We start from the raw sequence: 27,494 nt of genomic DNA, 5'->3' as shown, positions 1-27,494 counted from the left end.
ATTTAGACTATCTATTAGGAAGAAATTCTTCACTATGAGGATGATGAGACACTGGATCAGGTTGCCCAGAGAAGCTGTGGATGTCCCATCCCTGGAAGTTTCAGCACCAGGCTGGATGGGGCTTAGAGCAACTTGGTTTAGTGAATTCTTCTGCTGGGGGCTTTTAAAAAACTTAACTTCAAGTGATTATTTTGAGTAGCACCTAAAGGCTTCAGACCAGCCCTTGGTTTAATGGGGGTGTGTGTGGGGAGCTGCCCCAGCCAGGCAGGGCAGGGTTAATGGCACACCTGGGCAGGGTCTGTGTGGAGGGTGAGGGAAGGGATTTAAAGCAGGAGGAGAAGGAAATACTTGGTGGGGAGTGAGTTGTGGCCATGATCAAGTGGGTCTGGCAGAGGTGAGCGAAGTTGGTGGTGGGCCAGGGAGCTTGTGGCTGTGGGCTAAGTATGGGACAAGGCACAGGGAGATCCCTGGGCAGCTGTGCTGAGCTGTTGTGGGTGAAAGTTTGAGCTCTTTTGTGGTGTGTTGGTGCTCAAAGGCAATGAAAACTGCTTGGAGAGTGGCAATAGGAAATCTGGGCTAATTAGATGACATCTGGGCTAGAGATTCCCCTTTTGAGGAGGCTAGGTCAGCTGTGGCTGACATGGCCAGAGAATTGTGCTCATGTACTGCAAAGGTTTCCTGTCCTTACACAAGACTTAAGACCCCCAAACAACCTCCCAAAATACCACCAAAGCCCCACCAAAATGCCTCAAAAGGGCTGGTGTGGGCTTGGAGAACTGTAGGATGGTATTTTGGAGTGTTACTGTGGATGCATTTCCCTTCAAATCAGTACCAAATATTGAGACTCAGCACTGGGGTACTTTTTTGGTTGACAAAAGCCAACCTCTGTTCTCTGCTTATTTTTAGTATTATAAAGATACTAAAAAAAAATCAAGGCATAATAAAAGATGAAATAAAGCTGAGCAGAAAACAACTGCTGTACAGGTAATAGTTTCAGAATCTTTAAGTTCTCTATGCATATTGATAAAAGCTATTTTTTAAGGGTGAAGCAGTAGGAGATTTGCTTCAGCTAAAGACAGGCTGAAGTCTAAGAATTTAAGAAACTTGCTCTGCCATGGTTGAGTGGTGATGGTTGTGTAGAAGCTTTAGAAATATCCCTCTTTCATTCAATATCCACAGAAAATCACTGCCTTGATCTAGCCAGTTTGAAGACTATAATAGAAAGCCTCATTTTTCTCAAATACTTGAAAATGGATTATCTCAGTTCAGAGGTTATAAAGAAACAATTAGAAGACTGAACATGAGCTAGGATTTAGTTGTGCTATAGCTATATGTATTTAAACGGTACTGACACTGAATTGTTTGTGGTTTGGAATGGCTTGGAGATGGAATAGAAAATTGTGGTCGTTCTGGATGTTTGAGGATAGTGTAAATACCCTACAGATATTAAGATTGTTACTCTTTGGTGGATGAACCATTTAGAGCAGCTCCCCAGATTTTTTGACTACATGTCTGTAAATGGTAAAAAATGTATGTATTATAAATTGCACAAATGCCCTGCTGTGCTACTATGGACATCATAAAATGTACACAAAAATAGAAAGGGAAGAAGATAAGGTAAAGAACAAACAATCCTATTTAAAAAAATTATTTATTAAGCATGCAAGAATATTTTTCTGGACACCAGTGGGTTGTCTTGCACAGTCCCTGGGGTTCGTACACCCCACTTTGGGGGCCACTGACTTAGACTATCTTTATAATTGAGCAAGTAAAACAACCAACTCTGTGTGGAAGAAACAAGCAATGGTACAATTTGAAGTGCTTTTATGACTGTGCAGTTCATTGTCCTATTTCTAACATGCTCATTTCCTTCCCCCCTCTCTCTGAATTAAAATTCTTCACTAGATTATCATATTTGTGTGGTCATAATTCAAATTCACTGTCAGTGAGAACTGAATTTTTCTTGGAAAACCTATGAACCATGAACCTAGTTCCACCCTTTGCTATGATCATTATCTTGCAACTCTTTCTAGAGTTCTGAAAGGCAAGACAAGTTTTAATGAAGTTTTTAGATTGCAGCAATAGCTGAAATCTTGGATATTTTAAGTTTTTTGAAGGGATCTTGAGATCAAGACCTATTAATTTCTGGGAAATTGGATAGAAGCTGGTATACTGAAGTTCAGGCATATGTTCTACTTTCATTTTTAGATGGTATTACTTTTCTCTGCTTCTAGCTGTTCTTCTGCAGTGAAAAAAGTTACAAGAGCTCCAGTACGAACAATACATTTTCTTCCCTGTAACCGACAAATTTCTGGCACTAGGAAGAAAGAGAGAGCTTAGTGAGAAGTATGATTTCTCTGGTAAGATCTCATATCTTGGAATTATTTGGCTTGCCTTTTTCTTTTAGTCAAGGAAATTATTTTTTTTTAAAGTTTTCCTTGGATTAATGCTTTAGAAAATCCTCATGGAAATGAGAAGAAAATTGGTTGTATATTTTCATTATGAAAGTGAATCCTTGCTCCCAGCAGATGTGTAGTAACTCCACTCATTCTATCAAATGAAAGATGAGTAATTAAAAAGGAGTATTTCTGTCTTCAGCAGCTCTCTCATTGTATAACCTCACGAAACCCAGCTGTTGTGGTCAGGGTGTGCTTTAGGGGGCTGAAATCAAAAGGGAAGACACTGCATGTCCACTCTAACATGGTGTAGGGATCCTTGAGCCTAACTCAGGTATCTCCAGCATGAAATCCTGCCCTCAGTGAGGAGTTTTCCTCCTTGCTCCCCAAAATAGATGCAAACTGTTGCTGTTGTTGCTGTTTTACTTCTGGGACCTGAACTAGTGCTTTTGCAGGGCAGTACACTGTACTGCTTTCAGCTGATATGCACAAGCTGATGCCTACAGACTGTATGGCTCCTGACAGCTTCTGCTTAGTGGAATAACCACTGCGCAGTCTTTATATAGTATGTAGGACTTGTTAAAAACTGGATTCCAGAATGGAATTCCTGATCAGCAGACCTCTCCAATCAACTGACAGGGAATGCTGACTGAAAAGAGGATACCAGTGGTGGTTTTTTTGTTTTGTTTGGGGTTTTTTTGTTTGTTTGGGTTTTTTTTTGTATGTTTGTTTGGTTTTTTTTTTGTTTGTTTGTTTGTTCATTACACAGGAAAGCAAGGAATAATTTGGACAATTATCATGCAAACTGGCATTAAGTTCAGGTGGAATTTCAGGGAAGAGGTTTGTTGCTTAGTATTTGGAGTAGTGCAGTCAGGGTGCATGGTAAATATCTTGCTGATTATGCAAACTGAATGTAATAATAAATGTATTAAATGTAATATTAAGTCATGGCTGCACAGGGAAGGGAAACTGTATCTGGTGTCCTGGGAGATGCTGCACTCATGGATGTATTTTACTTTCTGTGGCAAAGAAAGGCGGGGGGAAATTGCTCCTTTCTTGGTGTTCTCAGACTGAGGAAGGCTCTGGAGGATAAAATGAAGGGGTGAACTAATGAGAAAGGCAGCAAGTGGAGATTCTGCTTTCAGCAGGGAGCTGCTGGCCAAGCCCAGCTGCAGCAGGGGATACAGACTTCAAAGACCTAAGAGAGGTTTGTCTGATGGCTGCTCAACTTGAGAATGTGCTGAAAGCTGTTGGGCTAGTAGTCAGCACTCTGAAGGACCCCTACCCTTATTTCAGGGGTGTGAGTAGAGGGAGAGAAGTTTCTTATTCTGTTAACTCCCTGTTTAATTTTTTTTTTTCTGCTTATGTATTGCCTTGCAAAAGGATATCTGGGTGCATTCTGAGACAATGCTGTTTGAGTCTGTGGGCCTGTTCTCTTGGAAGAGACATAAAAAGATTAGGCAGCTACCCTTCCAAGTTTTACTGGGCTCCAACCATGGTATGATCATGGATTTTGTTTCAACCTGGTCTTTTTCTTTTAACGTGGAGAAGAAATTTGATTCAAGGAATGGGAGATTCTCTTTCAATAGCAAAGATACTTAGAAATTCTAAGTTACACATACATAACCATTTACTTTTTGTTATGTAGGCAGGTTTGTGTCTTTTGATGCATAAAAATCTTGGTTTTCTTTATTTAAGAAGAAGACAACTTTTAAATTGCTTACAGATTTCTTTTTTTATTCATAGAGGGTAAGCTCTCTGAACTTTTCTGATGGAAATAACCTCACTCAATTTGAAAGAAATTGCATTTCATACTGCTGTCTATAAAGCACCTGCTTATTGTTGTTACATACAATAAAGCTGCTTCTTATAAGTATTTTTTGGTGAAAATGCCTTTAATCTTGCTGGGGAGGAAATTATTTTTCCCTAGTGCCCACTTCTTGCTTAATAACTGTCTTCCTTCACTATATTTGTGAGCTCAGATGTAGGTAAACAAGCCTGACATTGGAAGGTTCAAAAAGTGATTTAATGATTGCAGCCCTTTTCCACCCTTTAAATTGTTGAGAATACTTTATATTTATATTTTGGGGATGCCACACTGATGGCTGTGTGGGCTGGTATGTTGCATCTCACTCACCAGTGATTTATTTCTTTGAAAAATCAGTGCTTGAGAACTGACCGTGTAGATATGAAGGAAGGTGTCAAGACTGAAGCTCTTCATTCCTTGCCCTCTTACAACAAAGTATGAACAGGTGGGCTGGTAGGTCCCTCTTGCAGGGTAATGTCTCCTTTGGGCTCAGTCCCAGGGTTTGCAGATACTTAATTTTAAAATACATTAAGAAGAAATTTTCTGGCAGTGATTAACCTCAAATGCACCTGAGGCTTAAGATGCTGACCTGTAGACATGGTGTGCTATTCATCCCTTGAACATCTTCCCATTTCTAACAGATGCTGCAAGATAAATGAGCGAGGGTTGGGTTTGGATGACTGAAGTGAAACCCTGGTAATTTTACTGTTAGACTGATTTTTGTAGGCAGAAGAAAGATATAAATTCTCAAGCTATCCCTATCCATTTTGAATTTTTTTTACTGATTTTTAGCAACATTAAACTTAGATCTGAGGTCTGGAATCCCTTTCATCTCTCCTATCCTCATTTGCTTTTGACAAACCATCCTCCCTTTCAGTTTGACTCATAAGACTGGATTATCTTTGACATGAGAGCTGTGTCTCTAGTGACAGGCAAGAGTGGTGAGGCAGGTTAATGCACCCAGTGATTGACAAACCAACATTTCCCTTGAAATGCAGCTGCATGGATTAACCAGGTACCCTCTGCAGGCTTCCCAGAAGCATACCAGGTTGTGGGATGCCTACAGCTTGCTTAGATGCACCTTTTTCTATATTGGGATCAATCAGTTTTGTTGATTTTGCAGTCTCAGGAGATAAACTGTGGTACTTAGGGATTCAGATCCTAGAATCCCTAATAATTATATAAAAGAATTTGCATCCCTTTACACGTGTCTGTCAGTCCTCTGCCTGCTACTCTGTGGCTGCTGGGGGTTAAATCGTGGTCTGTACCAGACACCCACCAGCATGGTGACCCTGTTGGCCTTCACCCTGATTCTTACCTGTGGGCAGTCGACCTTATTGTCACTGACCTCGAGTTCTACAGTGTCCAGAGCCTCCCTAATATACAGAGTCACCCCTCCACCTCTTCTCTCTCTCCTGTCTCTTCTGAAGAGCTTGTAGCCATCCAGTGCAGCACTCCATCTTTTTTCATGGGTTTCTTTACATACCTGATGACAAATTAGAAGATAACACTACTTTTTCTGATACTTTATCAACTGGATTATAATTAATGAAGAGTGGAAGGAACTAGACCTATTGTTGCTCTTGAAAGGATGAAAAAAGTAAGCTTAATTCCCTGCAGTTTTGACCCTAACTAAAGTAGTTAGTAGTAGTTAGTAAGTCTAGTAACTAGAGTTTTTGCAAAATAGCAAACAGGAAAGAGAAGAAAGCAACAAGAATAACCTGTGCTAATCAATAAGACCATGTGAACTTTCAGGATGTTTTTGCATATATAACAATACAATTTTTTTTAAGAAAAAAAAGTCTTATTCACAGATCATTCTGAACTCTCTAGTAATCTGAAGAACCTGATCCTGTATAACATTACTTTGTATATTGAATTTGAAGTTCAGTCTTTAATTTCTGGTATAACTTTGGATTATATAATTGCTTTGAAATAAGACTCAGCTGAACATGATTTGAGGTGCATAACTTGTGAGGAGCAAAAGAGGGTGACTATCTCTCAAAAGTATGAAGGACACGTAGTAGAGCAAAGAAGGCACTAGTGTGCTCAGAACAAATATATATCTATCTGACATTAAAGAATTGTTATAGAAGGAGAACTGCTGTGAATTTATTTACATAACCATAAAACATTTACTATCCCAGAAAACGTGCTGGACTGGGAAAAGTTGCAAGCTATTAAATATGACAGAATGAAAATCTAACTGCTGCTGAAAACAGAAGGTGAAAACACAGAATAGATGGGTGATATTTAATGAACAGTAGCTCTGTACTATTGAACATCAGAAAAGGATCTATATAGCCAGATTAAAGACAGATGACCTTTTTAGAGTTTAGTTAACCTTTTGGTCACTTTTGAGAGTTATCACTTAGGAAGATAAAGGTCAAGCTGGAGCTTGGTCTTCATATATTATTTTTTCCTGTGATGAAAGGTATGCCTCTCTGTTCTGCTTTCTCAGGGAGCTGTAGGAGGAGTTCAGTTTAACAAAAATAGTGTGTGGAATGCTTTTATGTTTTCTTAATCCTTGTCAAAATGATTTTGAAGAGGGAATCCTTTTGTACTTAATGGATGGTCCTTGATCTTTAATCTTTTCAGTATCTTCCTGTTAGTATTAAAAAAAATTGTGAAAGAGATCAATGTTTTATATAAGTTGATGCATTACTTTAAAATAATTGCTCAATATTGCACCAACTAATCTTTGGTTCTGGATGGAGAAAAAAGACAAACTACTGTGCTCATGAATTCCAGAATAAACCTCAGAAATTTTATTACAGTAATCTATGGATTAATGGGTGTACATACTCCTGACTAGCCAACTGTTTGTGAACATGGCACACTGATTTATAGCTACTCCAAAGAAGTCCATGGCTAGGCCTTCATTAGGAAACCTGTCTAATAGTTTCTGATTCTGACAGGTTATTGGTTTGGTGTAATGTGAAGTTTTTTGGTCTTTATTTGTTTGCTTGTTTTGTTGCTTTTTTTTTATCTTGGTCTTTTCTGTTATAACAATTTCTAAAAAAGTTATTTGCATGCTATAGTCCAGCATTTATGTAAAACTGCAGGCTTGCTTCGGACAGCTGTTTGACTAGTTTCAGTGTTTAGGTTGCTGATAGAGATGGGCAGAACACTTTCTGAATTTTGTTAGGCTATTCATCTACCCTTTTTTAGCTGGCATAGGATCAAGATGAAGCAAAATTTTGTATCACACAGGAAACAGATGCATATATATCTAGGTATCCAAGTATTTGTTTTGGTGGTTTCTATGGAAGTTGACTAGTTCCCTAGAGAGTGGACTTGATGCACAGGGAAGAGGCACTGTGTGTGAGAGGTACTGAAGTTGACACTTCTGCTTCTCCTTCTGCCTGTCATGAGAGTAGCAGACAGGGACTGACAGTAGTTTTGAACACAAAGACTAAAATGTGTAGAAAATAAAGAACTGTTCTCTAAGTGCAAATAATGAAATATCTGGCAATGACCAGTTCTTGGTTTTTTTTCCTGAAACTTTAACATTTGCAGTAATCAAATAAGTCTTATGTTAACATTAGTTTTAATGAATGTTTTATGGAAAATTTGACTTGAATAGGAAAAAATAACCCTTCCACCAACCCTCTTGGACCATTATACAGACTGTGGAATTCTGTTACACAAGAACTGGCCGAGTGGAAGTGTTTCTATTCCAGCTTTTAGAACCATTAGGGTTGGAAAAGATCTCCAAGATCATTGAGTCCATCCTTTGATCAAACACCACCTTGTCAGCTAAACCATAGCACTAAGTGCAACATCCAGCTGTTTCTTGAACACTTCCGGGGTGGTGACTTTACTTTCTGAGCAGCTCATTCCAGTGTTTAACCACCCTTTCCATGAAGAAATTACTCTTGATGTCCAACCTGAACGACCCCTGGTGCAGCTTGAGGCCATTTCCTCTTGTCCTGTTGTTTGTTACCAGGGAGAAGAGGCTGACCCCCACTTAACAACAACCTCCTCTCAGGGAGTTGTAGAAAGCAATAAGGTTTCCCCTGAGCCTTCTTTTCTCCAGGTTAAACCACTCATTAAGCTCAGCTGCTCCTCACAGGACTTACCCTCTACACCCTTCACCAGCTCTGTTGCTCTCCCAGGACGGGCTCCACCACCTCAATTTCTTTGTTCAGGTGAGGGCCAATCACCACCTTGGTTCTGCTTGCAAGACCATTTTTTGATGCACAACAGGATGCCATTGGCCTTCTTGGTCACCTGAGCACACCTGGCTCATAATGATGCTTCTGGGAGTACCTAAGTTCTTCCCCCTTGCCCTGGGTAAATCTCCTCTTCAGCTTCTTTATGCTATGTGCAATTTTGTAGGTTGCTACTCTCTCTCTCCCCTAGATTTCAGATAGCAAACTAACCTACTGAATCCTGTTCTTTAGAAGATTTTCCCATATCTTTGATTATCCTCACAACATTTTGCATATTTTCTACTTTTTTGGTCTTTCTGAAATGGAATTAATAGAATTGTAGGCAGTATGGGTTCATAAATGTCTGTATGGTCTTTAGGAGGAATAACTTGCTGCTTTTTGGTCTACTGTTCCCTCTCCTAATAATCTCAAACCTTCTATTTGTCTGCTTTTGAATAGTGAGTTAAATCTAGTATTTTTTAGTGGTCATTCTCTCATTATTTTGTTTTTGTGAGGCAGAAATAATTTTTTCCTCTCTATGTACATCTTTGCATTCATCTGCTTAAGGTACTCTCCAACCTGTCACAGTAATCCTCTGCTCTTGAACTATAAAGTCTATACCCTCTTGTCCTTTCTCTTTGTGCATCATCTTATCTCTGCTCCATCTTGATCACTTGAGTGCACTGAACACTGAAGAACCATATATATTTCAAGGACTAACTTAGCAACTGCTTTGAAGGGGCAATTTACTTCTTTCATTAATAAGTAATCAAAAGATAGGAAATGAAGGGTGGGATCTTCTCTCACCTAATTACAACTCAGTTTCTTTAGGAGCCTTTAATGAGGATTTGTGACAAAAGCTTCTAGGAAGCATGAGTATTCTTTATTGACAAGATTAACCCTGTGTTCCATAACCCCTTTGAAGAGCTTCAGCTCAAACTGAGAAGTGCCTTCTTGTTCTAAACAAATCAGCCTTCATTCCTTGGTTTGTGTTCATGCCTGCTAATATTCTCTCTTTTTTTTTTTATTTTTATTTTTTTTAGTAAATGGGTTTTCCATTTTACTTTGCACACAAGGGATAGATTAAAATTTACTGTTCTCCTGAAACCAGTTTTAAAGATTGTTACATGGCAAACAGACACAACTCCTCTTCTGTATGTGCTTTGCAGGTGACAAGTTACAGGATGCAGTTATTCAGCATTGCTGTATTCTGATTCCCTTTGGACCACTTGGATGAACAGCTGAGTGGCTGTCTGTCATTTGTCTTTTATGTACATTTTGTGAATTTGTTCTAAGATGTTTTCTACTGATAACTGGGTCAGGTGTTCAGATTCAGCTGTGAAATAACAGTGTTGGCAACACAGTGAGAATGTGAGTGAATGGCTCTGAGGGCTGTGCTGCCATGGCCTGGTTGCTGTGGTTAACATAATCTCTTCCTGTGTGTATATTAAAATACAGACAATCTTGTAAAGCTTTGGCTGGATTTAAATGGGGACTGCCACATCCAGAAAATGAATAAGGTTTCCTACACATGGCAGGGTTTTCTCCTCTTGGATGCTCGGCTGGACTGTTTCTGGCTGCTCTGACTATGTGAAGTGATGTGAACCAACAGGGATAGATGTACAGAGTGAACTGGGAGGAGATGAGGACTTCAACTTCATGTGCATGCTTGAAGCATATCAATGCACCTTTTGTCCTTTTTGTTTATTTTTGGTTTAATTTTAATCTGATTCCATGGGCTGGCTATCTGCTTGACAGGACTATAAGGGGGGCTTTGATTTAGCTTGCCCCAAAAGAAGCCCAGTGTCCACCTCACTGTGAAAGCTGAAGCACAGTAAATATATTTTTGAAAGCTTTTTTAAAGAGGGTTTCCAGTCTGCTGATCCTTAAATGTTGAAGTGCCTGATGTTCTGATGGATACTGTTTAAGGTCTGCTTCAGTCTTTGGCAAGGCAGGACAGATTGACCCTGGAAGATAAGCTCAGTTGATTAGAGAATGATGCTAATAATGCCAAGATTGTCGGATTGATCCCTGTCTAGGACATTGATTTCGGAGTTAGAGGAACCTTCTGGACCCCTTCCAACTCGGAGTGTTCTGTGACTGTGGAGGAGCTTTGTGGAATATTTCTATAACTGTGTTTCTTCATGGATCTGTTCTTCTGGTGTGTGTAAAAGGATGACTCAGACTCTCTGCTTTCCCGTGTTATGGGTGCCCAAAGTGGGGTGAGGTTTTTTTCACAAAGCTGACACTGAAGTCCTACTACAGACCTTGCCTAAAGGCCAACAGAAACTGGCGTACTGTAAGAGAAATTGTCCATTACAAAGCTGCTATTAACATGGAGGGATCATGGACTTAATATTGAAACTATCTAGGCTGAAATTAAAAGCAGATTTACCCAAGTAAGAGATGCCATAGTGGACATTTATATGTTTTTTAGTTATAAATTGTGTTAAATGGTGTCCTTTTAATTGTATATTTGATACTGTAGTTTTTGAATATAGTCTGTGTAGACTTTAAGAAGTTTTTTTAATGTAGTTCTAAGAGACTCCTTTAACTCCTAGAAAATAAAACGTAAGACCAATTCAACTGGTTGCATCAGTTCTTTGTTACTTGGCTTTTTTTCTTTGGTTAGAAAAGCAATAAAGTTATGAATTTCTCATAATATTGGAAAGGTCTGGAACAATTTGCATCAACTGTTCTTCAAAATTAGAAGAGAGGAGATGCACATAAATTACAGATTGTTGTGCCAGACTTCATATTGATGGAAAGTAGCTTTGACAAGTCTTTAGTTGCACAAAGCAGGACTTACTATGGAAATTTGAACAGACATTTAAATCTATTGCATGTTTTGAGATGCCACCTATACATATTGCTTTATCTTTAAGTGTTTCTTGTTTGAACAAGAATACTGTCTGAAAATATCTCAGTTTTGTCCCAATTCCTGCCTTTAGAGGTCTTTATGCTTTCTTAATTCTCTTCTGCATTATCTGTATTTATTTGATTCCACAGTAAAAATAAAATATTGCTAAACATGTCTAGGCCATAAAATTGACTTCTTCATAACTAGAAGTCCAACACAAAAAGTTATGTAAGTAATTTGATGATGACTTTTTCTGGAATGGCAATAAAAACAAATGGGGTGCATTCTAAAGAGCTGACATAGAAGATTATATGAAATAAAAAGAACAAAAAATGCACGCTGATCATTACATATTAAAACCCTGCATAAGTCAATATGTGAAATGATTTTTTTTAAATAAAATACTCTGTACTTCACGGCTTGTAGAGATAAGTGCAGCACTTCAAATAGCAGAAATGCAAGCAGAGATTTTTTGTGTAAGATTAAAAAAAAAGCCTTCTAACATCTAATGGCCACCAAGACCTCCTGGCATAACCAGGACTCTGCTGGAACAAGGGGTTGACTTCCATGTGTTGCTGTTGTTTTCCAAATACACTCAATCTCAGAACAGTACATGTTATTTCTTGTGCGGTGTACTTATAGACCTTGAACTAGATATGTGGATATTTCCTAATTAGCTGATAGGCTATGGCAGGAAAGGAGATTTTCTTGGAAAAAAGCAATTTTAAGTACAAAGGCTTGACATTGTACTTGTAATAGTACACAGTATTTTCCATACTTTCATACTACTTTGAAATGGGATTTAAACACTTAATCAGAAAGGAAGTCTATTTAATTATCTAATTGCATTTCTGTGTCACTAGCTAAAGTCACATGCAAAGATTCAGAAATAATTTGTTTTAGTAGATATCTGACAGTGCTAGTCTAAACAGATTTTTTTTCTATTAATGTTGGTCTGAATTAGGAGTGTCTTTAAATAAAACATCTGCATCTTAATGAATGTTGAGCAGATTTATGCCCTTTATCTATCCTTTGACCTTAATCCTTATAAATCATCTGCATGTCTAATACAGAAATTCACATTAAGTCACTTATTCTGTCTTTCCCTTTTCTTTGGAGTTTGAGTGAAACAGGGTAAATAATCTATGATACAATTTTTCCTGTGTAGACTGTTCCTCCCCTCTTCCCCTGACTTTTTGCATCATCATTATCAGTTTAACACTTTATTAATAAAAGACAGTCTAGTCTTTCCAAAAGAGGAGATATTATGGAGAATAATGGAAAAGTAGAGTAATTGAAACAGTTCTTACTACATTTGTTGGAAATTACATTAATTATGTTGGTGTAAGGCCCTCAAAAACTCACTTGACAAGACTCTTAGAAAGGCTTACAGCTTTTCATGTACTCTGTGTTAGACACACAAGAGAAATACAGACTTAAGAAAAACAACAAAAAACTTTACTGGCAAAGTTGAGGAAAATCAGAGACTTGACAAAGGTTTAGAGCAGCATTCAATCCACATAAAACGCTTCAGGAAGCATTAACTTTAGCCGATTCAATTCAACTCTGTCCTATCCAATTTTGAGTTACTCAAAATTCTGAGAAGAGAAAATTAGAAGAAAAAAGAAGAAAAAATACAGAAAATATATAGAAAAGGACAAATACAGTGACCAGTCCTGATTCCAGTAGTGTTCAGCTGATAGAAATTCCAAGAGGAAGTCGGGTCAAGACATGTGCTTGCCTTGTGTCCTGGGTTAAGTACCCTTTGGCTTTACTGGGCCCTTCCCTCAGCTGGGATTTTGGGTCATCTGGCCACTGTGGGGCTGGGCTGGGGCTCCAGAGGTCGGTGTGGAGCATTGCCTCTGCTGTGCCAGTGATTGGCAGCCACTGCAGGGCTGGGATACAGGTTCTGGGGCATGTGTAGCATGGCATTGCCTCACCAGAGCAAGACCTGACCTGACCTGCCCCTTTTCCCCATAGGTGCACCCAAAATGTTTTGGCAATCTCCTCCAGTCTCTCACAGCTGGACTTGGCAGGAGCAAGGAATAGCTGTTTTCATGAAACTTAGTTTTGAATAAAATTATTTTTGAATCAAGGCCATCAAATCTATTACTAAGCTTAACCTTTTGAATTGTCACTATTTGCAAACTAGCAGGTGCGATTTAGGTTAAACTGACTTCTATCAAAGAAGTGTCACTGTTTATTAAAATTGCTTGGAAAACAAGATTCCATAAATGTTTTAATTTATTGCTACAAGGATAAGCTTGCCTCAAACATTTTTCTACATGCTGAGAAATACATGGAATACTGCAAAAGAGATCATCAGCTGTCTTATGACAGCAGTTGTTTCATTATCTGGCACCTGATTCAAGTCTCCCCATGAAGTACTTCACTCAATGCTATTACATCCTATGGTGTTTGCTCAGTGTCAGATTCTGACTATGAAATATGTGATTTGCATTAGCAAAACTGAATTTAAAATTCTCCCTTGCACAGGGTCTTGGTAAGAGACTTTGCACTTTAAATTCTGACTGCTGTTCCTACCTGAAGATATTGTGGGCCTAAAGCCTGCCAAGTCCTGATGTGCACAGCTGTGATGACTGGCAAGAGCTCCATGGAAGAGCAAGTGCATAAATAAATTTGTCAGCCTCCATTGCTGGATCCATGTGTCTGTGAGGATCTGTCTCAGGAATCCAGGAATGAGGTTCTGATACTTGAAGCTTGCTTTGCCCTTGAAGTGGGGGTGTGCAATGGGAAAGGGAGCTGGTGCATTTAACAGTAGGATTATTACAGCTCAGCTGGCAGGCACCTCTTCTTAAGCTAGCAGAAGTTATTTAGAAATTATAAGAGTGATTTGTTGGTTAATTCTAACAGTATTTAGGCCAGTTCTAAACATGTAGGCAGCCATTCAGACTTTTCAAACATTACACATTTTTGCAAAAAAATCTCAAACCCAAATCCACCAACAAACCCAAAGGTAGACACATACTGAGAGCTAACTTCTATACCTTGAGTTTTGTCAATGACTTTATAGTTTTTATCCTTGAACAAGAGCAGATGCCAGTAAGTTACTGTCACACGTGTCATTCTTCAAACACTCCCTTACTCCCTATGAAGTGTTGCAGATGCAACAAGGTGGCCATGTAGCATGGTTTTGCAGGCATTAAATCCAAGTCTGAGATGCAAAAAAGTTTATCCAAGGTCAGACACATTCCCTCTTAAATTGTACTTTACACATTGCTCATCTAAAACTAGTCCTAGCACTTCTGAAAATTTAATTCCTTGGTTTTGGAATGGGCAGTCCATGAAGGAGCAGGAGAAGTCTTTTGTGAAGATCTTGTTAGCTTTTTCTTGATCTCTAAGATCATCTCATAAGACAGCAGGATATACCACTGCAGTGTGACACTGCCCCTGAGTTCCCAGGGCCCATTTCTGGGTTATGCCTAGTGTTTGAGTCTGAGATTGCACAGGTTTGGCTCTGTTGTAGATAAATTTTATGGGGGCTTGGATGTCATGTTTCCCAGACAGATTTCTTTGTGGCAAATGCAAGACTCAAGTATTTTGAATCCATGGGGAAAAGAAGCCATGTGCAACTGAATTAGAATTTGACTGCATAAAACCCTTGGATCAAAAAAGGGACTTTTTGCACTTCATATTCTTGCAGCGATGAGCAGGATTGGATGTTGATACCATAAATTTCTATAGCTTTCCTTTGTCATTCATATCCTGATCTGGTTTGCCATGATCTGGGAAGGGTAGAAGAAAAATTGCTTAATTTAAGGACATCAAGAGCAGGGATATGATTTTAGCATGTTGGGAAGTATGCTTACCAAAGCCTTTACTGTGTCTTCTCTATAGGAGCGCTTATCTGCACCCAGGTCTCCAGAGATGTGGCTTACTTTTTTGCATGCACATCCCTATTCTTGGCTCTTTTTTTAATTTTAAATGAAAAGAAAATCCAGCTTGGCTATTAAAATCCCCCATTAATCACAATAATACTTTTCTTTTTGACTGCAATAGATAATTCTGTCTATGGTTGCAAACTGGTGAATCCTGCATGAGTGGTTAATGTTTGCCTTCCCACATAATTCCTGTTGTCAGTCTACTCTCCAAGGCATAATGGAGAAATGTATGTACTTCATTCTAAAGCAAGGAGGTTCATTTTAAATTATCAATTAGGGTGGCTTCATGTGAGGAAGCTGCAATCTGGAGTGATAATTTTCATTTTTTCACCTCTCTGGTAGATAGGCAGCAGGGGAGTGTGTGAGAATTCAGGTTTAGCAGCTGTAAGCTGCGGGAGTAAGATTTACCAGAGTTTGCCTCTGTGCACCCTGTTGTGTTATGGGATGACTGCTGGACATGTTGGCACACAGCATGCTTGTTCACCTGAACTGCTGGGGCAAAAATCAGCAGACTCCTGTGGCTGTGAGGCACCAAGAACTTGTGTGAATTCAGGCTTGGGCACCAAGCCCATGGTGGCATGAACTCAAAACCTTGGGGGTTTTTAGTGATTGTGTACTGCATCATATAAAAGTAGGCTTATTTGGTGTAAGAGCTTCTCTTCAGTAAGATAGCTGTGTCATACAGGTGTTAAAAGTTCTTGTCTCTTTAAAAGCTGTTAGGATTTACTGAAACCTGAGTTAATTTTCCATACCAAACACTTTTGCAGAATCCCAAACAAAACCCATATGAAGAAAGTGAAAAGCCTAGTTAGTGTGTGGGTTTTTCTTATAGCACAATTAGAGATATGATTCCAAATGCTCAGAACTGGATAAGTGTTTGGGCAAAAGCTTTTATCTCACCTGGCTCCTCAGTGTATTACCTATGATAGTGATTTATGTCCCCTCTTTGCATTTCTCAAGAAAAAATGAGAGGATTGTGGGTGAGTTTTTGAGTAAATACAAGAGTTACATTTCTACCAAGATGTGGTGTAGGGAGCGTGGGACTCCAGGATGGTTTGGATGGATGAGAGATCTCTGAAGTCGGGTCTTAGAAGATGTGGTTTATTAAAAGGGGTGAAAGGCCCTGCTTGGAGTTGCCAGGCACAACTCGTGGCAGGCCCAGGGAGAGAGGGAGAAAGAGAGAGAGGGAGCGAAGGTTCCAGGTGAGGGTCCCAGGGGAAGGTCCAAGAGAGCGTCCAGTCCCTCGGGCACACCTTATCAGGGGGCTTCAAGGTGGGCTGGAACAGGACTTGGGCCAATGGGGTCACAGATACCTGATACTTCAGGGGAGGGTTACAGGTGTGGGATGAACCATACATTGGGGGTGAGACAGAGCATTCCATTTGACCTTTGGACCTATCTGCAGGTAAAGGGCATTGTTTAATCAGAAGGGGGGATTGCTTTCAACCTGGCTATACTATTGTTTTCTAGTTATTCAGTAGTCAAGGTTTGTTATTTCAAATCTAGTTCTCATCTCAATGTCTGTATTTTCCAAATCTTTTGCCAGGCAATCATATTTATAAGGTTTTCCTATTTCATCTTCCCCAACAATGTGGGGTACTGCAGTACCCTCCCTCCTGCCTGGACCAGTAGCTGGGAAGGCTGTGTGTTGTTTTTATATCAGTTGTTGCAATCTTGCAACATATTATCCATTACTAAAGCAATTGGTCCGAAAAAAAATAGCTGAGGCAGGTTCTTCTGGTTCATTAAGGGCTTGAATATATCTAAACTGGCATCTAATCCAAACTTGTATCTAAGCATGAATGAACACTGGATACAGTCAGGATTTTGGGGACTTGATAATAGTTCCTGACATACATACCCCCATACCACCTGGCATGTGTGCAGGTGGAAAAGAAAAAAATTCTGATTGTCTTGCTAACAAGTTACTTTGAAACTAGTTTTATTTTGTGGCTCTCCAAACAGTGATGTGAGTAAAAGGTATAAGAAACAAATGCAAATTATTTAGTCTGTGCACTATGGAGGTAGTCCATGTTTGATCTCTAATATACCATAGGTGCAGAATGCCAAAATATGAAGCAGTAACAGTTACGGGCTCTCTGGTCTTCCAGAGAGTTGGTTTGGATGGTATAAAAGAGAACACCTCTCCATATTCTGAATTTTCTAAAGATTTATTTTGAAGTATCTTTGTGGTTCTAACCCAGCATAATTCAAATATTTTCAATTTGTGAATTTCATATGTTTTAATAGCACTCTGGCTGGTTTTTATACTCTCAAAGACTATAGATGGGAGGAAAAAGACCATTGGTTAATTTATTAAGTTTTTTTAACTTTGGGACACCTTGTTACTGCATGTTACTTTCTTTTCTAACCCTTATATTGAAATTAAGTCTTCTGGTGATGAAAGGCATGGTTAGGTATAAAAAATACTTACTGAAGTGTAGACTGTTTCTGACAATATCTTCTCCAGCCTTACTAGGCATCATTCAGGTCCTAATCTTATTCATCTGAGACTGCTTCAGGTTCTGGGAGACAAAACCACAATGTTGGTTAAACCTAAAATCTGTATGCAGTTAATGACTGAGTGTTTTCTTATGCTGGAAATAATTTTGTGCATAGATCTATCTGCATGGCAAATCTTATATATTTTATTCTTCAATTACTGTTTTACCAAGGTAAGTGTCTGCACTGATTACTCTATATTTGCAGTTGGGATTTTAATAATTGAACAAGATTTTAAATAGTAATAACTCCTGAACAAAGAGAACATAACAATGGAAAATACTTCTTTACAGAGCAGGACAGCAGTTTGATGTATGGTATGCTTCCCAAGGGAGTGAAAGTCATGTCATGGCTTTGGGTAATTTTCTGGGGCTGGTTTGTTTTCTTTTCTATTAAGAGAGCTAGGTTAAGGCATGCTATAACTAAAGAGGTAGATTGTGATATGTTTTTCACCTTGCTGAGAGGCAGGCCAAGTGCCATGAATTGCTGCAGCCTGAGTTGCAAAATGCTGCTGTCATGTCAGGGGCCCTACATAGAGCAGTGTTGTGTATGACTTTTGATCTGCTTGTGTGGAATAGCCTGTGAACAAAGGGAGCTGGGAACAAGTTTTGGTCAGTTGTCCAGTGAATTTATGAGCTGGAGGGTTCTTAGTTGCCAGAGTAGCAAAGCTGTTGTATGTATTGGATCACAGAGAGGGATTTGAGAACAGCAGAAGTGATTAATCCTTGTGCGTTCTCAATTCTTTCCTGAAGAGGATGGGACTCAGTGTAAATGTCAGGAATCAGATCTGGAGAGGGTGACATGGATATTGTGACATGGTATATTGCCTTTCTTTAAACACAGCCTTGTGTTTAAATAACTGAGATTTCTCAGTGCCTCTAGTCAGGCACCTGCATGTTTGCTGTGCTGGTGGAGAAGCCTGGCTTTTTACCCCAGCAATTCTGCAGTGCAACCCAGTCTTCCATGCAAATAAACTCTTGAAGGGGAAGAATTGAGATTTTTAGTAACTTTTTGCACATTATAAGATATAACTGTAGCAGCCTGGAGTCATAGCTGCAGCAGTTCTTTCACTCAGTAACTGGTTTTTTAAAGCACATACTGGAGCTGTGGCAGTGCTGGGCTCAGTTCTCTTCACCTGAGGCTAGTCAAACCACCACCTCTCAGGAGAATTTTGCCTGTGACTGCTGTGAGGTTCATGCTCTGGAGCTATTGTGCTCCAAATGAAATCTGTATTCCTTTGAGATAGCAGAGATGAGAATGATTTGAGGCTTCTCCTGGAATATTATTGGACACATCCCAAAGCACTTTTCAATTGGACATTTTTTTTTTTCTGTGGGCTTTTTTAAACTAGGAAGCCCTTTATTTTTTTCCACATTATTCTTTGTTTCAATATTTAAAAAGGGAAGAATCTTCAAAAGGAAAGTTTGAGATTCAGATTTGGTATTTTCTCCTTGGTATTTGGCTTGGCTCCTAGCTTGGTACACGTAGCAATCTTTTATTATCAGTAACAGTTACAGTTCTATGTAATGGTCCTATAATTAATTACACTACTTCAGCAAATCTTTTTAATTAAGCTTGCTCTTCACGTGGAGTAACAAAACAAAAATAAAAGGCCTCTTACTGTGCTGCAGGCTTTCTACTGACTTGTTTGTGTGTTCTTTTGTGGGCAGATCAGAGGCAGCAAACAAAATAATACTGGAAAGACATGATCATGAACCAATGTTTGGTTAATAGAATTCCCTTGAGAGGTGGACAAGGCTGTGTGACGTGTCTGATTGCCCAGCAGGGTTCATGAATGTGTCTCAGTGGGCAAATGTGTATTTATTACAATTTTATGTTTGTCTGACAGCAGTTCCAGCTACAAAGAGTAACAGAGTGCCTCTGAAGCTATGGCTTAGTGATGTTCTTCTGGTTTTTAGATATGAGCATTTTTTCTGTCCTGTTTCAAGGGAATTTAGGGGCCCCTGATGTGTGGGATTTACCTTTTGTTTCTATTTCTTTTCAGATTTAATTTTAAATTGAATGTCTGAGGTGAATTTTAAACTGGATGTCTGAAGTCATAGGAACTTGAAATTGCTCCCTCAATTTAACAGCAACTTTTTTCAGTAATTCTTCTTACCAGCATGCTTTGTTTAGATCTTGGTAAAACTTGGCCTTACTTATTACTTACTTATTTGAGGTATAGGGCAACATACAAATAACAAAACTGGTTTTAACCATGCTATACTTAAAATAGTTTAGTATTGGAAAACAGCTCTGTGCAGACTGTTGTCATATTTTAGAGGTTTAAGAGAAAAACTGATCCATTGTTACTACCTTATTGTAGAAAAATGGTGGTTGTTAGCTTGGGAGATCTAACAACAAAAAACCATGCATTTACTATTTTATCTTGGATTCAAAACAAAAGAAGTTGTACATTCTCTACATGTATGCTTTTAGCACAAACTCAAACGAATTTGACAGAGGTGAAAGCCTGATTATGTAAAGAAGGATCTTGGCACTCCATGCAGGTTTTCCTTTGATGCCAGATGAGGAGGAGAAAGGAATAAATAATCACCAAAAAGAAGGTGGTAGAGAATCAGCTGATAGAGGTTCAGCTGTTCCTGTCAGGTACAGGCAGGGGCTGGTATATTGTTGGTTTTAGAAGGAACATTATGTGAAAGAAAAAAAAAAAAAAAACAAAAAAAACAACAACAAAAAAAAAAAACCTCAAGGTGGGATGCAAATTTACAATGTAGATGTTTAGAAATACTTTTCATGACTTAGCACAGAAAAATCATCACTTAAACATACTTTGGTATGACTGTTTATCTGGAAAATATTTTAATGCTCTTAAAGGATAATTTACCTGTCAATTTTGCTACACTTTGTTGTGTTAATTAGTGGCTGTAAGGAAAATACTAAAGCACAGAATGGGGGGAAGGGTATTAGAAAGTGGTATGTAAGCGTCAGAAGTGTAGAAATAGGTTATTTCGGAAAAATGTTAATATTTCAGAATTAGCATATCTTTTACATGTTTGATTCAGTTTCTCAGAGAACTGAATGCAGACAATCCTGACAATCTCTCTCGGGACTGAGTCAAAGTGAAATTCTTCTGTAGCTGGTCGAGGTGGTGCTATGTGAAAAAGTTGCCCTTACTTCAGATGAAGTTAGAACTTTTCACAGTAATGGGGGTTTGATATTTTTTCAAATAAATCACTGCTATAAGTTCCTGTTTTTGCATGTCTCATGTAAGACTCTCTTGAATATTTTAACAGCATTTTAGTGTTCCAGCTGCACAAGAGCTTTTTCTGCCAGTCAAACACATGAGTGAAGTGCTGGTTTGCTTTTCCAAGAGACTGAAGAGTAACCAAGCTCAGATGAATTCCTCTTGTATTACACTGGTGATTCAGGTACTTGGAAGATTGTCTTCTTGAATTAACATCTCAGTTTGTCACTCTGCCTTTGGGCAGAGATTGTTTTGTAGGAAGAGCTAGAAAATGTAGGATTTCTATGATTTCTTGCTTCCTTCTTTGCTGTCCAAACTTAAGAAAAAAGGCTGCATAAAAGGAATTATTTTTTTCTGAGGTTTGGAAGCTTCTTCCTCCTTCAGACATTCTGATTTTTGTTGCTCTTCAGAGCATGGTGGACTCCTACAAAAGTTCCATGAGGAGTTCAGAAGAGAACTTGGATTTGTTTTCACTTGTTCTGTTTGCCCGCCAATGTTGCACCCTTGAACCTTCCACTTGCTGCATAAATAACATACTGCTGACCTGATTCTAAAACCCTTACTTCATTAATCATGAGATAGAGGGAAGATTAATAATTGTATTTTTCTTTAATGCCAATTTTTCATATGCAAATTTTCATATTCAAATTTATGCTTTGATTTATTTTGCTGTTTAAAAAATCACAATTTTTTGTTTTCAGAAAAGAAAATAAGTCACTTTTATTTCACATGCATGTTTTTACTAAAGAATTGTAGGGAAAAACACAAAACTAGCCCTTGGAAGAGGTTTGAGCCTCCAGTGACTTAGAAAATCCTGCTTCCTCTTGGTAAGGTTTTCTCCTTGCAGTATGGTTTCTTTCTGCAGCCTAGAACTTGCTGATACTGATACTAGGAATGTTGCTGACTCTTACTCTCTGAGACTGAACTTTGGTTTCATTACCGATCTGCAACAGATGTCATGTGGGTTAAATTATGCCAAAATCCTTTTTTTGAATCTATCCTAGTGCTTTCTAGTACAGCTGGAAATTTTCCTGTTAAATAACGAAATTCATCTTATAAAAAATCTTCCTCAGTATCTTTTAAAATATAAAAATCATATATGTAAATTATATCAATCATATCTCCTTCTTGAGATTTAGTGATCGTTTCTCAAAACATACCACTAGACTTAAGATATCTTGATCTGTAGATGTTTTGATTTAATCTCCTATTCATGAGTGATCAGTGATCCAAAATCAAGTTCTACTTTCTTTCAGACTGGGCCTCGCAAAGCACCTATCCCACTCTGCATTTCCTTTTGTTCCCTTAGTCCTTCTCCAAATAAATATTATCAAATGATTCCATAGCATTGTCATATGATTTACCTCACCTACAGCGCCAATTATGTCAACCATATTTTATTTCAAACTCAGACAGATACAGTGACTTTTTCTTGTAACTTGACATCTGGACACATTATGGAATGCTTTTAGGAAACATTTATTTTCTTAAAGAATTTAGACTTAAAAACAATAATGGCTTCTTTACCTTTATATCCAGTGCTCAACTACTTGCTTTCATCTTTTTTCTGGTCTGTTTCCCTCTTGGGATAAGAGTCTTCTCAAATATTTTTTTTTCCCATTTGAAAAAACGGTCAAAGTAAGAGTCTCCAAATTCTTCTCTCATCTCTGCACATTTGTGTGATACCTCCATATGTCAACATAGGATACTTTCCAGCTTACTTTGGCAACCTCACTTCTGTTTTTCTTATTTTGGCATACTGGGCACTATTTTGTTGCATTTGGTGTTATGCTGGTATCTTTTAGTCTTCTAGTTGAAGTGCACATAAGAGTTGCTCCTAAGAAGCTCTAGGATAATATCCCTGTTTGTCCAGCCAGGATGCCATCCAGGTATACCTTCTATAGCTTTTAATTTCCTTCTGTAGACACACCATTTCTAAAATACTTAAAACAATTGATGCAACAATTAACATATAATTTGGAATATCTTTATATGCCTCTTCATTTATGTCTTTGTATTTAATTTAATTATAAATAATTTGTTTTGCAGTTTGTTTGCCTTCTGTCACCTCTTTGTAACTGCTGCAGACAAGAAAAGGAACAATGCTGGATGAATTAATATCCTAAAGCTTTTTTTTTCTTGGACACTACTTGATATTGACATGCTCCTTGGCAGTATTAATATTTTCCTTTTCAAGTCTGTATTTCATGCACCAAAAAACCCACCACACAATCCCCTGCTATTTGAGTTGATAATAAAATCCACTTTTTCTAGGGCAGAAATGGATGAGTAAATCTTTTCCAGGGAGAAATGGATAAGTAAATAATTTCCAAAGATAAAGCTGAAGGATCCATGGTATGTGCTCAGCCTTACATCTGCTCCATGTGTTTGTTTTCCCAGCAGCCTTCCTTTACAAATGGCATTGAAGAAGTAAAGTACTTGATATGCTCAGAAAATAATAGATTAGCAAGTGAAAATCAAATTTCTGGGTCTGAACAGAGACTTAACTTCTCATGCTTAATTCTTTCGACACAAGCGCATCCATTTCCCTCACCTGGGTTTTCAAGAAACTAAAATCCCTTCCATGCATTTGGGATGGAAACAAGCTGTCCTTGCTAAGAGTCCCTCTACTTCTACACACAGTATTCTCAGTTTGTCTTCTGTTGTTATCAGAGATTATTTTCTTTCTGTTCTATTGTAATTTTTGCAAACCTGGTGTATTTTTTTGCCTCATCACTGAATTTTGCATGAATAGAAACTGGGGTAATTTTTTCATCTGTAGTCAAAGTTGGAAAGAAAATCTGCATTTACTGAGGAAATTCAACTAACCTATGGCTGTGAAAATAATGTATATTTTGTGTGGTTTGTGTGCATGCTGTTCCTTCGCTTCCTATTGCCTGGTGTTGGTAAGTGTCTGATAACTTCTCTTCCTTACATTCTGATGCTTGGGAACTCTTTCCTCTCTGGAACGACTAATGTTTAGACAGTTTAGCTGAAATGCATCCCTTTGTCAACATTAAGACATCATTGGTAAAATTATAGAGTAGCACAAAGAAACATGACAGAGATAATCAGACTGTCAAGGTTCTAATCTGTTCCTCTGTTCATGGTTACAAGTCAGAGTGGCAGAGGGGAACATTGGGGTGAAGCCATAGGGGGCCTGCAGTTATAAACACACAAAGCTATGAAAACACTTCAGCATCATTTAGAAAATGGAAAGTGCTGTTATTTCATCTGGTTCATCTCTAATTGCTTTAGCCTTTGGCATGAATAGCCGTGCTGCTGAATCAGCAGTAGCAGGCCTGTGTCCAGACTGGCTGAGATTGTTTTAGGGGAAATAATACATAAAAGGTGTGTGTGCTTCTTAAATTAAAGAGGAGTGTACACAAAAAAAAACTCATTCTGCCATAACGTGCTAAATATGCATCACAGAAGCCTCAAGAAACAATAGAATTAATTCTGTTCTGTTACCAATGCTTGAAGACATGGATAATTTTAAAGGAGGGATATGCCTATTAGCAGTATTTTGAGAAATACGTGTTTGTGTCAGGGAAGAAAAATAAGAATTTTCTTCTGTTTGTGGGTTGGCATTTTCATTTGATTTAGTGTGGAGCTGAGTTTTCAAAATCATGGTTCTTTAGGATTCCTTCTAAGACTTACATGACTAATATTTAGTTTCCACTTTGGAGGCATTTTTTTCATGTGTGTTCCAGCTCTTACAAACAAGTCAGTTTCACTTTTAATGAAATTTCATGGTAGTTTTTATTGTTGCTGTGAATAAAAAACAAAGTTTACATTTCACATACAGTAGAGAATGTTTTCATTTGGTAGGCATGTCCTGTAGCTGTCCTAAGTGAATGTGTATTTGAAGTAAATTAAGAGTTGAATAGATAGTATTGAGAACTCCACTCCCTCATCTCTGTACCCAAGACATATTTCTATTAAAAAGCAGGGGGGGGGAAACCAGCTCTTTCTCCTTCTGCAATTACTATCAACTTTAGGGTCTTCTGAGTTTTTACAGGCAGAATAAATGCGGTCACGCTGGAATTTTCGTTCTCTTATTTCATCAGCAGTATGATCAGAAACAGCATTTCTCAACAGGGCAAAGGAAGTATGCTATTGTTTTCATTGTACAGATCAGAGGACAGGCCAATGTGCAGCCCATAGGAGAAATTAGTAACCCCTTTCAGAAGTGGGTAAAGTTTGATTTGTTGTTGCAGTCCAATTTAAGTGCACTAAAAAGCATAGATTTCATGGTTTAGTTTTTTCAAGCCCATACATTCCAGTTGTAGAGAAAATGTTTGTGAAATGAAACAACAATTTTTAATACCAAATTTACTTGGAAAAATGTGAGTATTTTACCAGGCCATTTTGGTTTTAATATATTCAGTTATTTGCATGCATGGTTTTAATAGAAAAATGTGGGGTGCATTCCATGTTCTCCTCTTGTGGGTGCTGTTCTCAACTCTTTGCTCTAAATCCAATAGTTGTAAGCTAAGTACAGGCAGCCTCGTTAGCAACACCACTAGCAGTTCTGTACAAAATGTGATTATTGTGTACCCATAAAGAAAGTAGGGAGTGTTGAGCATTGCTGTGCTGAGCAAGAGGCATTATAGGCTCTGGATGATTTGTTTGTCCCTGCTTTAGGGTGACTGCACACCCACGTGAAGTGGTGATGGTGTGAATCGCCATCTGTGCCATTAGATAAAGTGGCATGATTTTAATGCATTGGCATTAGTTATCTTCATGTGCTGCCCGATCAATGCATCCATGTCCAAGTATCTCCAAGATACTTCAGTGTGCCCTTTCTTTGTCAAGACCATCTGCATGAATATTTCAGTCTGTGCAGACAAATGCCAAAAGTGCTAGAGCATTCTACTTAATCATACAAGTCTCTTAAAGAGGTTTAAAATTGCTGTTATACAAACTGATGTCACTTTACTCAGTGTCAGAAGGTTTAGCAGGGCTTGCTCACTGGTAACACTTTCTGGAAGTTTTAAAGGGTGAAGATCTTAGTAGAGCCAGCACAACTTTTTTTTTTTTTTTTTTTTTTTAATTGTGTTCCTAACAAGCTGAGGTGAAAGAGAAGAATTTGTGCATGCTACCAATGTGTTTTGCCATTATCTGGGTGCTGTGTTCAAATAGTCGTTTTCAGACAATGAAAAAAAAATGAGCAATGGTATTTTTTTTTCTATACAGTATGAATGATACTAACTACACTTTAATGTATTAGGTTGTCTTATTTGCATGGGTGTCAGTTCCTCCAGGCATTCCATTTTAGTGATCTCCTATATTCCTTAGGAAAATTGCAGCTGGTGTTACAATTGCCTTGCATTTATGAATGGGTCTGAAATGGGCCACTTTAAATATGGTAACCATGTTTTAAGTTGATCAAGCTTGGCTGGACTGCTTTGCTGGAGACTGATCAATCTGAAGAAATAGGTCTTTTTTTAATAACTTGTTGCTGTTTTTTTTCTTGCTGTCCTTTAGGCCATGGGTTGAATGTTCAATTCTAGTCTGTCCCCATGAAGAAGATTGACAGCTGCTGCTTGTACTTAATAGAACTCTTACAAAACTATTTTGTATTAGGACTCTGAAGAGAGTCAGAATAATTTAAAAAATAATTCTGGTCCTATCCTAAAAAATAAAAAACTCATTTGAGTATTTATTCAAGGCACAATGAAAGTAAACACTATATGTAAAATCTGAATTTCTTATACACTAGCTGCAAAGAAAAAAATGAACTTCTAAAGTATTTAAGTTAAAGGTTACCATAGTAAGCTAAGTAGAAAGAAATCAGTCTGCTAGATTAGATAATGGTGGGCTTTAGGTGTTGCCCTTCTGTCAGTCTTGGTATCATAACAGGTGTTTTGGTAAAGTAATATTGTTCAACCACTCTTTGTTCAACATGCCACACACTGTGAAGTGGGAGAAAAACTTGTTGCTGGTAATAACCTGACCCCACTGAGAGGGGAAGCAGAGGTGGGAAACCTACCAAATCTGTGCTGAAAGGAGCTGGGACATTCCCTGCATGATGATGTTTTATTTAAGTCAGTAGATGATTATAAAAAGAGGTTTTACAGTATTGTCAAGTACAAAATAGTATGGTGTGAGATACTTGGGGAAAATACTTGGTCTCACAATAAGCAATTCTGTGGCAGAATTGCTGAATTTCCCAAAGCAAAAATTAGGAAGAGGTGCATGGCATTCCATTAGCCTGAAGATCTGTGCTGTGGGGAGAAGCAGTTTTGTACTGATCCTGGTAGCTCTTACCAATCCATAAGTCATGGAAGTTAGTCTTTCTCCTTCTAAAAATTAAAACCTAATTTGGCCTGACATGAGTCACTGAACAGTCCATTAAAAAAAATTTGTTTTGCTAAGCATTTCTTGGTACAGAGTGCCAAATAAAGGGGCGGTTTTACAAATGTGCTGTTTGAATGAAACTGGGATAACTCTGTGACTTTTATGGGCATTTTGGAGTACTCAGCACCACTGCTCAACAGATTCAATGATAATGGCCTTTCTAGTCCATATTTGGACTTAAATACATGTGTCTGACATTGAAATAAAATTCTGGATAGTGAAACTATTAGAGACATCATTAAAGTCTGGAAGGGACTCTTTCTCATGAAGTCCTACACAAAACTGTGCTTTCCCACACTTTC

General features: G+C 38.2%; 1 long non-coding RNA gene across 1 annotated transcript in view; it reads left to right on the top strand.

The window, feature by feature from the left end:
• The first annotated feature begins 349 nt into the window (after nt 1-349).
• Nucleotides 350-27,494, top strand: part of LOC137473399 (uncharacterized) — a 62,474-nt gene continuing 35,329 nt past the window's right edge. Inside the window, exon 1 of the long non-coding RNA XR_010998765.1 lies at nt 350-394. This is a non-coding gene — a long non-coding RNA (uncharacterized lncRNA). The remainder of the gene's footprint in view (nt 395-27,494) is intronic.

This window comes from Anomalospiza imberbis, chromosome 4 (genome assembly GCF_031753505.1).
Source record: "Anomalospiza imberbis isolate Cuckoo-Finch-1a 21T00152 chromosome 4, ASM3175350v1, whole genome shotgun sequence".
In the NCBI taxonomy this organism is placed as follows: Eukaryota; Metazoa; Chordata; class Aves; order Passeriformes; family Viduidae; genus Anomalospiza; species Anomalospiza imberbis.
This window is presented reverse-complemented; position numbering and strand designations above follow the sequence as displayed.